This window comes from Lathyrus oleraceus, chromosome 5 (genome assembly GCF_024323335.1).
Source record: "Lathyrus oleraceus cultivar Zhongwan6 chromosome 5, CAAS_Psat_ZW6_1.0, whole genome shotgun sequence".
Classification (NCBI taxonomy): domain Eukaryota; kingdom Viridiplantae; phylum Streptophyta; class Magnoliopsida; order Fabales; family Fabaceae; genus Lathyrus; species Lathyrus oleraceus.
Window position 1 is genome coordinate 426,068,120 of NC_066583.1, and position 14,343 is coordinate 426,082,462.

Sequence of the window (14,343 nt, forward strand, 5' to 3'; positions counted from 1 at the left end):
TGAAAGGGATACAACTAGTTATCAACGGATAACTAGGAAAAACTCGACGTTTATCGACACCAACGGAGAGGAGAAGCCACTTCACTAAGGAAGGGGTGTAACAACCGGAAACTGAATAGAACGCCCACCGACGACTCTACTAGGGATTCTGGCTGGGAAGCAACCAGACATTAACGAATGACTGGGAATAGGATACGCAATCAGACGTCAACAGACGAACGAGAAAAACTCAACATTTATCGAAACCAACGGAGAGGTAACTCACTAGGGATCAAAGTCACAACAGAGAGCAGATAGGAAGGAACACCAAGAATACCGGGTGGTAGGTATGAAAACAGGTGACCGACCAAAGTGTGAATCGGTTTGTGTTTCAAAACACTCATCATCTTGAAGAGGGCTAGAAAAGCGATCTTGTTAAAGGATGGACATCCGATTCCACAAGGAATACGAATCTTACTCAGTTGGGGAAAACAATCAAAAGATTGACTAAAGAGTGCATGAGATATATCATCTATAGCCGTCAAAACGTAGACAATACACTCGCATGGAAGATTATCCATAACCGGGTTGGAGGTTGTTAGATGGATAGATCGACCGACATCATCCTGAAGAGAGCAAAGGCAAACTTGTTAAAGGATGGACATTCGATTCCACAAGGAATATGAATCTTACTCGACTGGGGAGGACAAAACTTCGACCAACGAGCGCATGAGATATATTATCTATAGCCGTCAAAACGTAGATAATACACTCGCAAGGAAGATTATCCATAACCGGGTTGTAGGTTGTTAAATGGATAAATCGACCGACATCAAAGGCATCGGGATACCAGGACTAGGTATGCAAAGATGACCAATCAAAAGGGGAAACCACAAACATTACCAGCGAACGGAGAATGAAAGAGGACCCGCTGGGGATAAAGTTGCTTACTCGGAGCAAGTATCCGAAAGGAAAGGAATATCAATACCGAAACTGGATAATGATAACTACAAAGAGGGGATTACATCTACCGGTTAGTAGGCAGAAAACCACGGAAAAGTAACCGGTCATCGATAGGATGAGCACAAAGGGTTAACTCTACAACGGGGAGAAAAGAGGATTCACATCTACCGGTTAGTAGGTAGAAGACCACAAAGATAGGACTTACAGCTACCAGTTCGTAGGTAGAAGCCACCAAAATCCGCTGAGGATAAGATGAATGAGTGCCGGTTAGTGAGCAACTACTCATTAATACCACAGGGAAGCACAAGAGACAATCAATAGGAAGCCAATTTAGGATCGATCCAAAAAGGCATACTGAATCAAGACTCATCCTAATGAGGAAAGAACTCAATAGGGAAACCCATCCTGTTATGTGTGGGGAGGGAACGGAAACAACCGTCATCCACGAGGATATAACTCAGTGGGGATCGCAGAAGGAAATGACAGACACTTTTTGCTTAAGGGGTCGACTCTATATGGAGAGATCAGACACACCCACATCTGCTAGGGGAGGATCTACTGGGGAGATCTGGTTTTCCTTTCACCAACGGATGAGGAAATAAACCTCTCTGGGGGGTATCAATCCTGAATGCTGTCAGGAGCAACTGTAGCAAATGTGTCGTACAGATGTTGAACGAGAATCCGCCTCTGCCGAGGATACGGTCTGGTGGGTAACACATGAATGCATATGTTTGAATATTTCTATGGCGTAATGCTCCATATTGAATGGAAATGCTACGCAATTTGAGGATGCAATGATTACTATATGCCAAATGCAAATGGTGGAAACTCCGCTGGGGAGCCCAAAGATCAGATACTCCAACTCTGTGGGGAGACTCCGCTTGAAGAAATCTGCTTGAGGACAACTCTGCAGGGAGAGCAACGACTTCTCACTCATGCTGGAGAAAGTGATATTGTTGTTGGGGAAAGGATAGACTCCGTTGGGGACATCCTTCATAGGGCCCAATCCACTCGGGGGACTCCACTTGGGGAAGCAAATAATATAACTCCATTGGGGAATTTATCCGAAGGAATACCGGATTACCGTGCTCTGCTGGAGAGACGAAAGTTGAAGTCTTCAGTTAAACACTCTGCTTGGGGAACTGCCCCACAACAGTATTTCAACAACAACCTTGTTGGGGATGCCCCACAATAGGGCTCAAACAGCACTCTACTGGGGATGCCCCACCATAGGTGTTAACAGAGACTTGGAGGAAGAATGCTGCACTGCCGGGGACATGAAGATGAACAACTTCAACCAACACTGCACTGAGCAACCTCGCTGAGGAAAAACCATAAGAGGTTCTACAGGAAAAAGATACAGTTATGCTCGAGATACGAACAAATGTCTTACTCGTTGGTAATCATACCACCCTTGGAAGAGCACTGCGGATCTCCTAAGTATCCTTCCATCATTGTGAATGTTCACTTTGTTTAAGAACAATTTTGTGAAAGATTTGTTTATTTTGAAAACAATGATACTTTATCAATTAAAAACATGCAAAACATTTGTTGAGTTGAAACAAATAAGAGTGCAAATAATTGGATAAAAGCTCAAATTGATGTGATGGAATGGTAGTCTGCAAAGGGCAGGACTCCATAGATCTGTACAAGTTTGAAATCGGTGATATGTATTGGAGAGGGCTACATTGAACATAATGACATTTCCTCTACCATTCCGAATTTTCGATGTATTCGGAGCTTCAGTCGACGACGAATCGAGAATCCCTGACGGATGACAGATATAGAGCACAGTCTTGTCAAGATGCAGTTACTTGCCAAATCCCTAATTTTTGCCTAGATTGCCCCAGTGTGAGGTGCTCAATCTAGCGGGATGCAAATTTTTTCAATGTCTCTAACTTTTGCCTGGATCGCCCTTTCGGGTTTTCAATCCACCGAGACGCTCCTTTTTGCCTAAGTCGCCCTTTGGGGTGTTCAACTTAGCGAGCTGTTTTGTTTTTTTTTTATTTTAGGCGAAGTATTTCTTGACTTCATCGGAATTCACAGGACGAGTGAACTTCTCCATCCATTGTTGTAAGTGTTAAAGCACCGCCTGAAAAAGGCTCTCTTGACAACATATGGACATTCATAGCTTGGGGTTCACTTGCCCCTGGAATCGAGCACGAAAGACAAGACTTTCTTGAGCACAAGGTCATCTTCTCGGAACACACGAGGCTTGACCTTCTTATCGGATGTTTTGTTCACTCTCTACTGATGTAACTGACCATGACACATGGCAGTTAATCTCTTCTTTTCGATCAGATTCATTTGGTCGTAGCGACTCTGAATCTATTCAGCATCAGTCAACTTGGGACTTTGAGGGTGCTTTTCCTTTTGTTTCTTTCTTTCTTTTTTCTTTCTTTTTATTTGGATTTCTTTTGATTTCTTTTGATTTTGCACCCTCCTCTTTCTCTTTTTTTTTTCTTTTTTTCTTTTTTTGTAATGCCCCAGTTGGCTGTTCTGCTGATTCTCGAGATGCAGCTGAGTGATCTTCTTTTCTTGCTCAAGAAGTCGGGACATCTCATCAGGAATCCTTTCAACATCATCTTCTTTCGCTTCGAATACAGGGAATTCAAAATTGGGAGATGACATCGGATCATTATGTTCAATGGGTTTAAGAATCAACCTGCATAATGATTTTGATATGAAAAGCTTTTTGGAAATCAAACAAGACAATCGTTATGCAGATGAAAAGATTGCTTTTATTCTTGTTTTTAGGGTTTTTTGTGATCACCAATTTCATGTAAAAAGCAAAAAGGGAAAACAAATGGAAAAACAAATGTTTTAACATGCTTTTATTTGAATGAAAATATCATTGCACAAAATGTTGCCAACAATGTCATCACTTCTCCTTTTGGCATGGGAGAAGGGTTTTTAAACAAAGTGATTATTACTCTGACTTATGAACAACTGTAGGAACGCCCACAGTGACCCAATTGTGATAGATCCCACCAGGGATGACAAATGTCAGTATCCTTTGCATCAGCAGCTCCTGCTTTTGAACAACCCTCTTCGTTGAAGACATCAGAAGAAAAGTCGACGCTCGCCCGAGACTTGTTATCTTCAAACTTGATTAGCATGGGGACCTAAGTCCTCAAAGTTCAGAATACCTGACCTCACAAGGTCTTGAACCTTCATCTTCAACTGAAAGCAACTTTCCACATCATGACCAGGAGCACCCGAATGATACACACAATGTTGATCAGGCCTATACCACCACCGAGGGTTGACAGGTATAGCCGGCGGGTCTCTGGGAGTAATCAAATTCCGCTCTATCAAAGAGGGATACAGCTCTGTGTATGACATATGAATCGGGTCAAAGATGATCTTCTTCCTCTCATTACTCGTACTAGCTTGATTACCATTGGGAAGTTGGTAAGCCTGCTGTTCAGAACGAGGTTGTTGATGCTGATATTGCTGAGTTGGCCTTCTCTGCTGTTGTTGAGTTTGAGTTGCTGGAATAGTCACGGCAGCAGCCTGACGATACTGTCCTCTGTTCACATTCCTTCGACGGTGTACAGCATTTGTTTCACTCTCTCCCCTTTTGGGTGCCCCAGAATATGTCTTTTTAGAATTCGAAGAACTTGAAGAGCCAGGATCTTGTATCTTTCCTGCTTTAATGAGACTCTCAGTCCTCTCCCCACAAACAACAACATCAGAAAAGCTACTGAACGGGCAACTCCCCATGCGGTCCATGAACACACCTTGCAAGGTTCCAATGAACATGTCAGTCAGCTCTCTCTCCAGCATAGGAGGTTGCACTCTAGCGGCTAGCTCACGCCACCTTTGGGCGTACTCTTTAAAGCTTTCCCCAGTCTTCTGACACAAGCTCTGCAGTTGGGTTCAGCTCGGCGCCATGTCCATGTTATGCTTGTATTGCCTCAGAAAGGCTTCACCCAGATCTTTCCAGCTTCTGACTGATTCTCTCTTCAGATCCATGTACCAATCCAAAGACGCTCCAGACAAACTGTCTTGGAAAAAGTACATCCACATCTTCTCATCGTCAGTGTATGCAGAGATTTTCCTGAAGTAAGCCTGCACATGGGTGCGAGGACAAGAGGTACCGTTGTACTTTTCGAATGAGGGTGCTTTGAATTTGTATGGGATCCTCAGCCCATCAACCAAACCCATATCGGTTACATCGAACCCCAGAGAGTTCTGGCACTCCATGGCTCGGATTTTCTCAGCAAGGGCATCCACTTTTCTATCCCTCTCTCCAGTTCTCACAACTTCATCATCGTCACTGAGCAGTGTGAACATATCCTCTTGTCTATCAATAATCGGAGCAGGATGACGAACCGGAGCCCGGGTAGCTCTGGCATTGACAGTCTCTGCAGCAAGAGGTTGTCCGTTGATTCTGATTCCTCTGGGTTCATCCCCGACGGCATAGTCGTTAGTGGGAGCAGCAACATTGATATTCTCATGAGCGGGTGCAACAACAGGCGAAGCACGGTTGGACGTCTGAATCACAGTCTCTTGTCTCTGAACCAGGGCCCTAAGCTCCTCCTGACCCTGCGCAACCCCTTGCATCATAGTCATAAACTGGGCCATGTTCACCCTCATCTCAGCCAACTCATTCTGAACCTGATCCATACTTCTTCGTTGATTGAGTCTGGTTGAATACCGGTGCGGTCTCTGATCAGCTATCCTGCCTGACACAGGAACCAGAGTGAGAAGTCGTGCGCAAGAACACCTGTTATGCAAAATGATATGGGTATGATGCTAATTCATATGATGCACATGATATGATCATTTCTCAAGCACTCAAAGAGCCTGATTCATCTTCAAAAGATGGCAACCTGCAGCAAGATCAGCACAGGAAATAAAGAAACCTACAAGAGCAAAAGGGTACAGGATAAAGCCAACAGTCTCATCTATAAATGAGCAACAGGATCATACAACACAGATCCAAATATCCAATAAAGTACAACAAATGAATCCCACCCAACAGGCCTGGGGGTGATTCTCAACATAAACATCAGAAAGTACAAGCTAAGACAAGCGGCTTCCAGGAATGAGCGTCTTCAAGTAGTGACACTGGTCTATCAACAGTTCACACTCTGAACATTCTGGCAAGGGAGTGATCTTCTCCTTCAACTGTCTTCTAAGCTCGACAACTTCTGACCCAAGTCGGTCTTCTGATGCAAGTCTCTGGTCGACTTCCTTCTTCAACTGGATATCTTTGTCTCTGAGTTGCTTCTCCAAGTCTCTGATCTTCTTCAGATAACTGGCCTCAGCTCTCTGCAATCTCAAACACTCTCTGTGCTCTGCATCCAACAAGTTTTCCATCTCGGCATAAGATCTCTTCTTGCTCCTCACTCCAACAACATCTGCACTCCGGATGTCTCTGAGTTGATGAGTCAGGTTCAACTTATCAGCTTTGGCTTGATACAACTCCATCTGGGCATCTTGCTCTTTCTCCTTCAAACGGCGATTCTCCATCAGGGCTTGCTTGTACTGCTCAGCAGGTACACTCTCAACAAGGATCAAGGGCGGTTGTACTTGCAACGGATTCATCCTATCATAGGGCGACAACAAAGTTTCCACTCTCTTAACCCAATCAGTGTAATCAGGCATAGCAATGGCAAACTTTTTCCCTAAGACAACTCCATTCTGGACACCAATAGACCTCCAAGCTCTTCCTATCTGCTCCAATCTAGCAGGGTCGCCTCGCTTCTCAAAATATACACTTTCAGCTACCTCAGCTTCAAGTGGTCTTCCACTCATCACGAACCCCAACTGGCGAAGAGAAAGAACTGGGTTGTAGTTGATGCAATCCTTAGTCCCCACAAGTGGCACGTTCCGAAATTCTTCACAACTCATAATGACATCCCGCACATCCATCCGATATGACTGCCATCTGATATCATATGAAGTAAGAGACATGACCCTCTGAGTCCACCTATAAGTGCTCTGAGCATCCACAAAAGGTCCACTGACTGGCAGGAGAGACATGAACCATCTGAGCAACAGTAGGAAACAACATCTGATAGCCCCACCCTTACCATGCCTACTGTGGATAGCATAGTAAGTGTCAGCTAACAGAGTAGGAATCGGGTTCCCTCCAATGAAGATACAGACTGCAGCATAGTCCACAAAGTTGGGCATACTTGGAAACAAAACAATCCCATAGATCATAACAGCAAGCTGGGCATGAAAAGCTTCTCAATTCCCCTTCTCTGCTTCTCCTCTAGCAATTCTCAGCAGAAACTTCAAAGGCAAACCAACAGCATCCCCACTGGACCTCCACCTATCACTGACTTCCTTGATACCCAAGCGAAGAGCTCTGGAAACAACTCTGAAATCAACTTCCTTAGGCACGTCCAAGAAAGGCACCTGATGCTGGATAGGAACATTCAACAGAATGGAGTACTCCTCGAGAGTAGGCGCCAACTGATAGTCCTGAAAGGTGAAGCAACGAAGCTCTGGGTCGTAGAACTGAAGAAGAGTCTGCAACGGCACTGGGTCGACTACCATCTTCAACAGTGTCAAAATATCCCCATACTGATCCACGAACCCCCTCAGATGATCACTAATCACAAGGTTGCTCAACTCTATCAGCGATGTCAAAGGCTCACGGTGAAAGCTGTAGGAACAAGTCTTCCGCTTCGGCTCTGGGATTGTTGCCATCTCTATCAGTGAACAAACTCTGGAATGTACCTGAGAAATGATATGCATGCAGGGATTAGTTTTTTCTTTTTTTTTCAATTATTTTTTATTGCGTTTCTTTTGAAAATAAACATGCTATGATGCAGATGATGCAGACAAGACTGGCAGGCTGTGCATCTCATAACACAGGATCGAAGCTTCGGCTTGAACTCTGAACCACAATTCATCTGAAACCCAAAGTCAACTGATAAACTGTCATCTGCACCCAAATCTGGGAAAACCGAGTCACCAACAGGACCACAAGTCACCAACTAGTCACCGACAAAGTCACCAACTGTACCTGTAATAATGATCATTCCCTCCCCACTCACGGGTGTCATCTAGGCCAGGGTAAGGTTGAGAGAAACGCAGCATAAATAACCTTTCGCAGAATATCATCATATACACACCCGAAGTATGTAACGATAATATCCCACCAGGGTCTGAACTGCTCGTGATATCAATGTTCCGCTAAGTGGCGCATACCACCCGCTTCCCATGAATCGCTCTATTCCTAGGTTTCCTAGATTTCACTCATAGCCTGGGTATTGGGCCTTCTACCTCGAGTAACTCCCACCCCAAACAGAGAAACACAGCACAGCCAGTAGATGAATATGAATGAATGCAAACATTAATGCAAACATAAATGCAAACAATAAATAAATGAATGCGATAAATAACAGCAAATAGCAACCAAAACCCTAACCTAGAGAGCGCTAGGAGAGACTCGCTTAGGGAAGATGGACCAACAAAAGGTCAACTTCTCTGTATCCCCAGCAGAGTCGCCAGCTGTCGCATTACGCGAAAAACCGGCGGGAAAACGAAGACAACAGAGCCGCCACCGTGCGTTATTTATTCCAAAAGAGGGAAAGGAAACGCTCAGAGTAAACCTGGAAAGAACATGGTCTCGCGACCAAAGAGAATGTGATCGGGAGTCGGTTATGCGAAGGGAAGGTATTAGCACCCCTACGCATCCGTCGTACTCGACGGGATCCACGCACAAAAGGAAGGAATATGGTTGCTAAAACACTGCTCATAAACAAACAAACACTGGCTGAAAGAGACACAAGAAAACAAACAAGACTAACTCGGCAGGATATCGCATCCTGGGCCTACTTAGTCTATCAAGCATAGACATCAGAGTCGAAGTAGTTCGGACTGGGGAAAAACACATGCTCGCTAGGATGTCGCATCCTATGCATACGTATCTTCTTGGACTAAGAAGAATCAGAGCATCCGTAGCTCGGCTCACGCACACAAACAAAACCACATAGGCAAACGTGGAATCCGAATGCCAATCGCTGGACTTACATCAGATTCCGAACCAAAACACACCCACACTGGAAACCAGATGCCACTTGATGGACTTATACCGGACTCCAAGCACACAACAAGAGGATACGGAATGCCAATCGCTGGTCTTACATCCATCTCCTGACACACACAAAGACAAAACAAAAGGGCGCCCGGAGAGATCAGCTCATCTCCTGCCTACGTACCTCATCTGGTATGAGGATCAGGGCGACGTAATTCCCCTACGCAGGGATAAAGGACTAGCCTAACCAGATAACAGAGGGAGACACAACTAGGGAGACTACGACTCGAGCCTAGATGTTATCATGCAAAATCATCCCTAAGTCAAGGTTGCTAGCTAACTTGCACAGGGAGCAAGCTATCCTAAAGCACAGGCAACAACAAAGCAAACAATCACAGATAGCACACACTATATACACACAAGTGGGGCTCAAACAAGGGTTAGGCTGCAAGAGCAAGCCAATTGTATTGGGGTGATGTTAGCTCTTAACCCTAACATTGAGAGTTAGGGTGAAGCAGATGAAAGGTGAGTGAAGATGAGACTTCACAGCTCTTATCCCTGGCCTGGGAGAGCTTCAGACAAAGAAGTGTGGGTTCAGAAAGTGGGAACCCTTCTACACTTATGACACTGACTCAACTGTACAACTGTACAAGGATCTTGGGTTAATGTCCACAATGCATCAACACTAGTTGTATGAGCAAAGGGACGACTCAACAGAATAGCAGGAGATGGATTGCACATCTCTTGTGTCTGCCAATTGCCTTAACAAAGGTATTTTCCTGCTTGGGGACAAAAATAAACAAGCACAAACATTGCCTCTTAAGGAGGACTTCAGACAGGTGCCTGGCCAAGTAACAGGCCAGGTCTTCCAAACTACATGGAGAAGAGATCATTATACCTCAGTGCTCAAGCTAGCAAGCAAAGCAAACACAAGTTCACAACGGAACTATAGCAACTAAGGTACCTGAAATCAATCCAATATAATCAGTATACCAGACAAACAAAAAGCAAACAGACAATTACAAGTCCACAGCATAAACAGATAACAAGCATCGATGCACAAAGGTGCAAGCCATAAGACACAAGTTCAAGTCTCAATGCCTACAAAACAAACTCAAGTTAGTCATAAGCAAGCTATAAACCAACTCCAATTGAGTGCACATCATCAAGCATAAGCAATTGTGCTCTTAACCTGAAACAAAGCTCAAATGTGAGAACACAAACCACTAGTACAAGACTAGGGTCAAAATGAGAACAAAAAGTCAAAACAGAACATGAAACTTATCAAAAATCAAGATCAATCAAATAAGAAACAAATCCAAGTGGTTTCACATTCATATCATTCACTAAGATCATTTCATAAGGCAAAGAGTGCAAAACATGCAATTTAGAACCTCAAAGAACCAAACAGAAGGATTCAACTCAAATCAACTCACAAACATTTCAATAAATCCCCAAAAAATTCATGGTCAAACAACATTCATAACATGACAATCATACCAAATTTCGAGTTATTTGGACCAAGGGAAGCAAGTCAATTAAATTCATGAAGTCAAGCCAAGTTCAAACAAGCTCGTACAAGGCATCAAAACATGCATCCACTTCAAGCAATCATAAAACAGATACCAAGCATGATAAATGAAGGAAATTAAAGCCATGTCAAACTTCAAGATGTCTATAATACACATGCCAAATTTCAAGTCCATCCAATAAACCACCAGAATTTCACAAATCAAATAAAATCATGTCTCACAAGAAGTCCACATTTGGTCAAACAGGGGAGAAATTATCAAACAAATAGGAAATGCATTCAAAAATTCCAGGAAAATTCATAAGCATTTTCAACATTCATAAGTATCCTCATACAGAAATCCAGATCAATTCAAGTTCAATAAACATGGCAAATAAAATCAAGAAGTTGGACATGAAATGGTGTGACACAAATTGTCACACCTCTAATGATCATAGCATATCTCACAATCCAGGAACTCAAAAATCACAAACCACATACCAAAATGACCAGGAATGAGTCTAGAACACACATGTAAAGTTTCAAGAATTTCCAATTAAGCATCATCATTTCATGATCAAAATGGTAAGCATGGTGCAAGGAATGACATATGATAACAAACCCTAGGCAAATATTTTTTCCAACCGTGCACAAATTTATTAAAAATCATCAAAAAATCAAGGACATCACAAGGATCATGGCATAAAAAACCTCATATGATTTGGATTATTTTTGAGTGAGTTATGATTTTTTGATTGTGGAAAGAAAATAAAAAAAAATGAATAGCAAGGCATGTGAACATGATGGACATAAGTGAAATAAATGCCAAGCCAAAGGAGAAAAGTGCATGAGCGGGGAATCGATCCCCTGAACCATTCAAATGATGGCGCGCTCTGCTTGAAACGCAGAGTTTCATTTAATGACGTGGCGCATTGGTATTGGTTTCATGGCTCACTAACAGCGAAAACATGCAAAGGCGCGGCAAGATGAATCAAACACGAGCTGGAAAAGAAATTCAAACATTCCTCATCGTGTTCTTCAGCAATTTCCAGGTGATGAACTTTTTGTTACCAAAATCAACAAATGATATACCGTTGTGTTCGTCTCATCATGTACATCAACATTACAACAAGGATTTGACCTAATTCTCACTATTAAACACGAATCAATCAAGAGAAGATTTGAATACCAAACTTAAAATCATGATAACTCATTCAATTCTCAATGAAAATGCACGATTCAACTTGCAGCATGCTCTATGTACTAAGATCTATCAAAGCCATATGATAATTTCAAGAATTAGCTCGATTGATTTTTACCTTGATGATGATGCAGCTGTTGAATCCGCGCGAATTTGGCTTGGAGAGGTTGAAACAGATGATCAATGATGATGAGGAAGATGTATGGAAGATATACTTTAGCTCAAAACAACTCGAATCCAAAGAAATTCTCAAATGCCATGGAAGGGGCAAGGTTCCAACAACCACGATTCTCCAAGATCCTCCACAATTCTTCTTCAACAGATGCTCAATTATACCTACAGATGAAGATTCAAGCAAGAACAAAGCAAAGGCAATGGTGAAATTTGATGAACAAAGTGCAAAAAGTTTGGAAGAATTTGAGAGAATTTGGAGATTTTCTGTTTTGGATCTGAGATTGTGAATGTTAATGTGATTTTCTGTTATGATTAAGAATATATATGAGCTGTTTAATCACTTCCTTAATCAAGCTTAGCCAAAATCAAAAGGATTAGTGAAAATGCATTTTGATGTTAAATGGCCAAAGTAACCTTCATGTTCATGTATGATTGCTACAGTGCACGAAATTCAGCTCAAGCATATCCCAAATGTTGATTTAAGACCAAATGTGAAGCTTAAAACTGTGGCAAATGCATATTTTGAAAGTCACTTTTTTAACTCTCCCTTTTTAAATTCAAGTCACTTAAAAAATCCCATTTTTATGTGATGACTTTTGATGAAATGTGATGAGGGATTTGGATAGAACATATCAAATGTGACTTGTAGCAAAAAACCTCACTCAATTTGGCCAAATGGTTCAAGAGTTATGCCTCCTTGAAGTTCAACTTTTCTTGACAATGATTTGATCACAACTTGCCAACCACACATGAGAAATGAGTGTTCTTGGACTTTTTGGAAAGGTAAGAGCAAGATATTCAACTTTCATGTTGTACAAAATTCCATTTGAAGCTTGTATGATGATGTAAATTTGAGGAGAAGACCTTTCCACTTTTGGCAGTTTGAAATTACAGGTCACTTACTATTTTTGGAAACTTTTCCTCTGACCTCAAATTCTTCAATCTTGATCTTTGAAATGTCAAATGAGACTTGTATGGACATGAATGAAACCTTTCAAACCAACTCCCACCTTCAAATCCATGAATTCAGGCACAGTTGACCACAGTTGACTTTCTAGGGTTTCAGATGAAATTCAGCTTGACTGTTGAGCTTTGATCATCCAATCCTTGGTCAAACCACTTCAAAATGGTCCCTAGGTCATGTGAACTTGTTGAACCAACCATAGGGCTTTGCTTCAATAGGAATTGCACTTGCTTGCTTGATTGACTGATCCTCCTAACCAGTTGACCTAATCTTGTCTGATGACTTGCACTTGGGCAAAGGACAATGTAATGCTATGCAGTGGACTATGTTATGTTAATGACCTAATATGAAAATGTATGTACAAAATGGGAGGTGCAAATTTGAGGTGTTACACGTAGCATAAGGATTCGAATGATGTGTTCATTTTAAAATTCTGCAAATTTTTTGATGCGTGTGTACTGTTCACTCCGCCGTCTTCGCGAGGAAGACGGTTGTTTCCTCCTTGCTCCACCGCCAGCGCTGCCGTCTGGTTCTTGCTGATGTGTCTAGGGTTTTGTCCTCTTGTGTATGCCACATGCGCGCTTACATAGCAAAACGTTTGGTCCAAATTTGTTTGACTGCATCCACATAAGCTTTGACCGCCACATGTAGTGCCAACGCATTAATGGAACTATGCGTTTTGGTCCTCCCTCAATTCGATTCCTGCTGCATGCGTTTTGCCATTTTATTTCAATTCAGCGCCTGATTTAAAATGTTACAGGCTTCGATTCCTAGCGCCACCACTATTTCAAATTGATTAATCATTTTGCTTTTCCCTCCATGATTCCATATGCCATGTTCATTTTCATTCAAAAAAATTTTTTTGCCAACTTTGGAAAATCATATAAAATTGAAAAATGATCCAATTAATTCCTGGTTTTTTTGCTAAATGATTCCTGAAATGTCTAGAATTTTATGGTTTTGATTTTATGATTTTACCATTTCTGGATTTTGAATTGTGGTTGATTGATTGAGCATGTATGCTTTTGTGGCCTTGCTTCATTCTTTCTATCATGAAATGCTCAATAATGCTCCAATTGCCATGAAATTTTGCATGATGATGGATTTGTGTGATTTTATTTGGCATTTTTAGCTATTGTCTTAACTATTTGGGACACATGTACTTTAGGTGTGACAATTTGTGTCATACAATTGGTTGGTTTGCTTATGCATTTTCATTTCCATATCAATTGATCTCTTTTGTTTACAATTTTTGGTATGCTAATTGTGTTTGATGTGTTGAATGCTCATGAAAATTTCCAGAATTGTTTGAGCCATTTCTGATTTAATGTGCATTTTCTCATCTTGTATGTCCAATTGATGATCATGTTGTGTGCATTGCCTTCTCTTGGTTGAATGATGACCTTGCTTGATGATTTTGATTTGGTCCTTTTTAGGACATGTTCATGATTGATTAAATGAGATTTATGTGGAGGTTTAGCTTCTGTTTTGGCTTTTAGCTTCACTTTTGACCCTAGGGGTTTGGACTCACATTTGAGTTGTGTATTTTA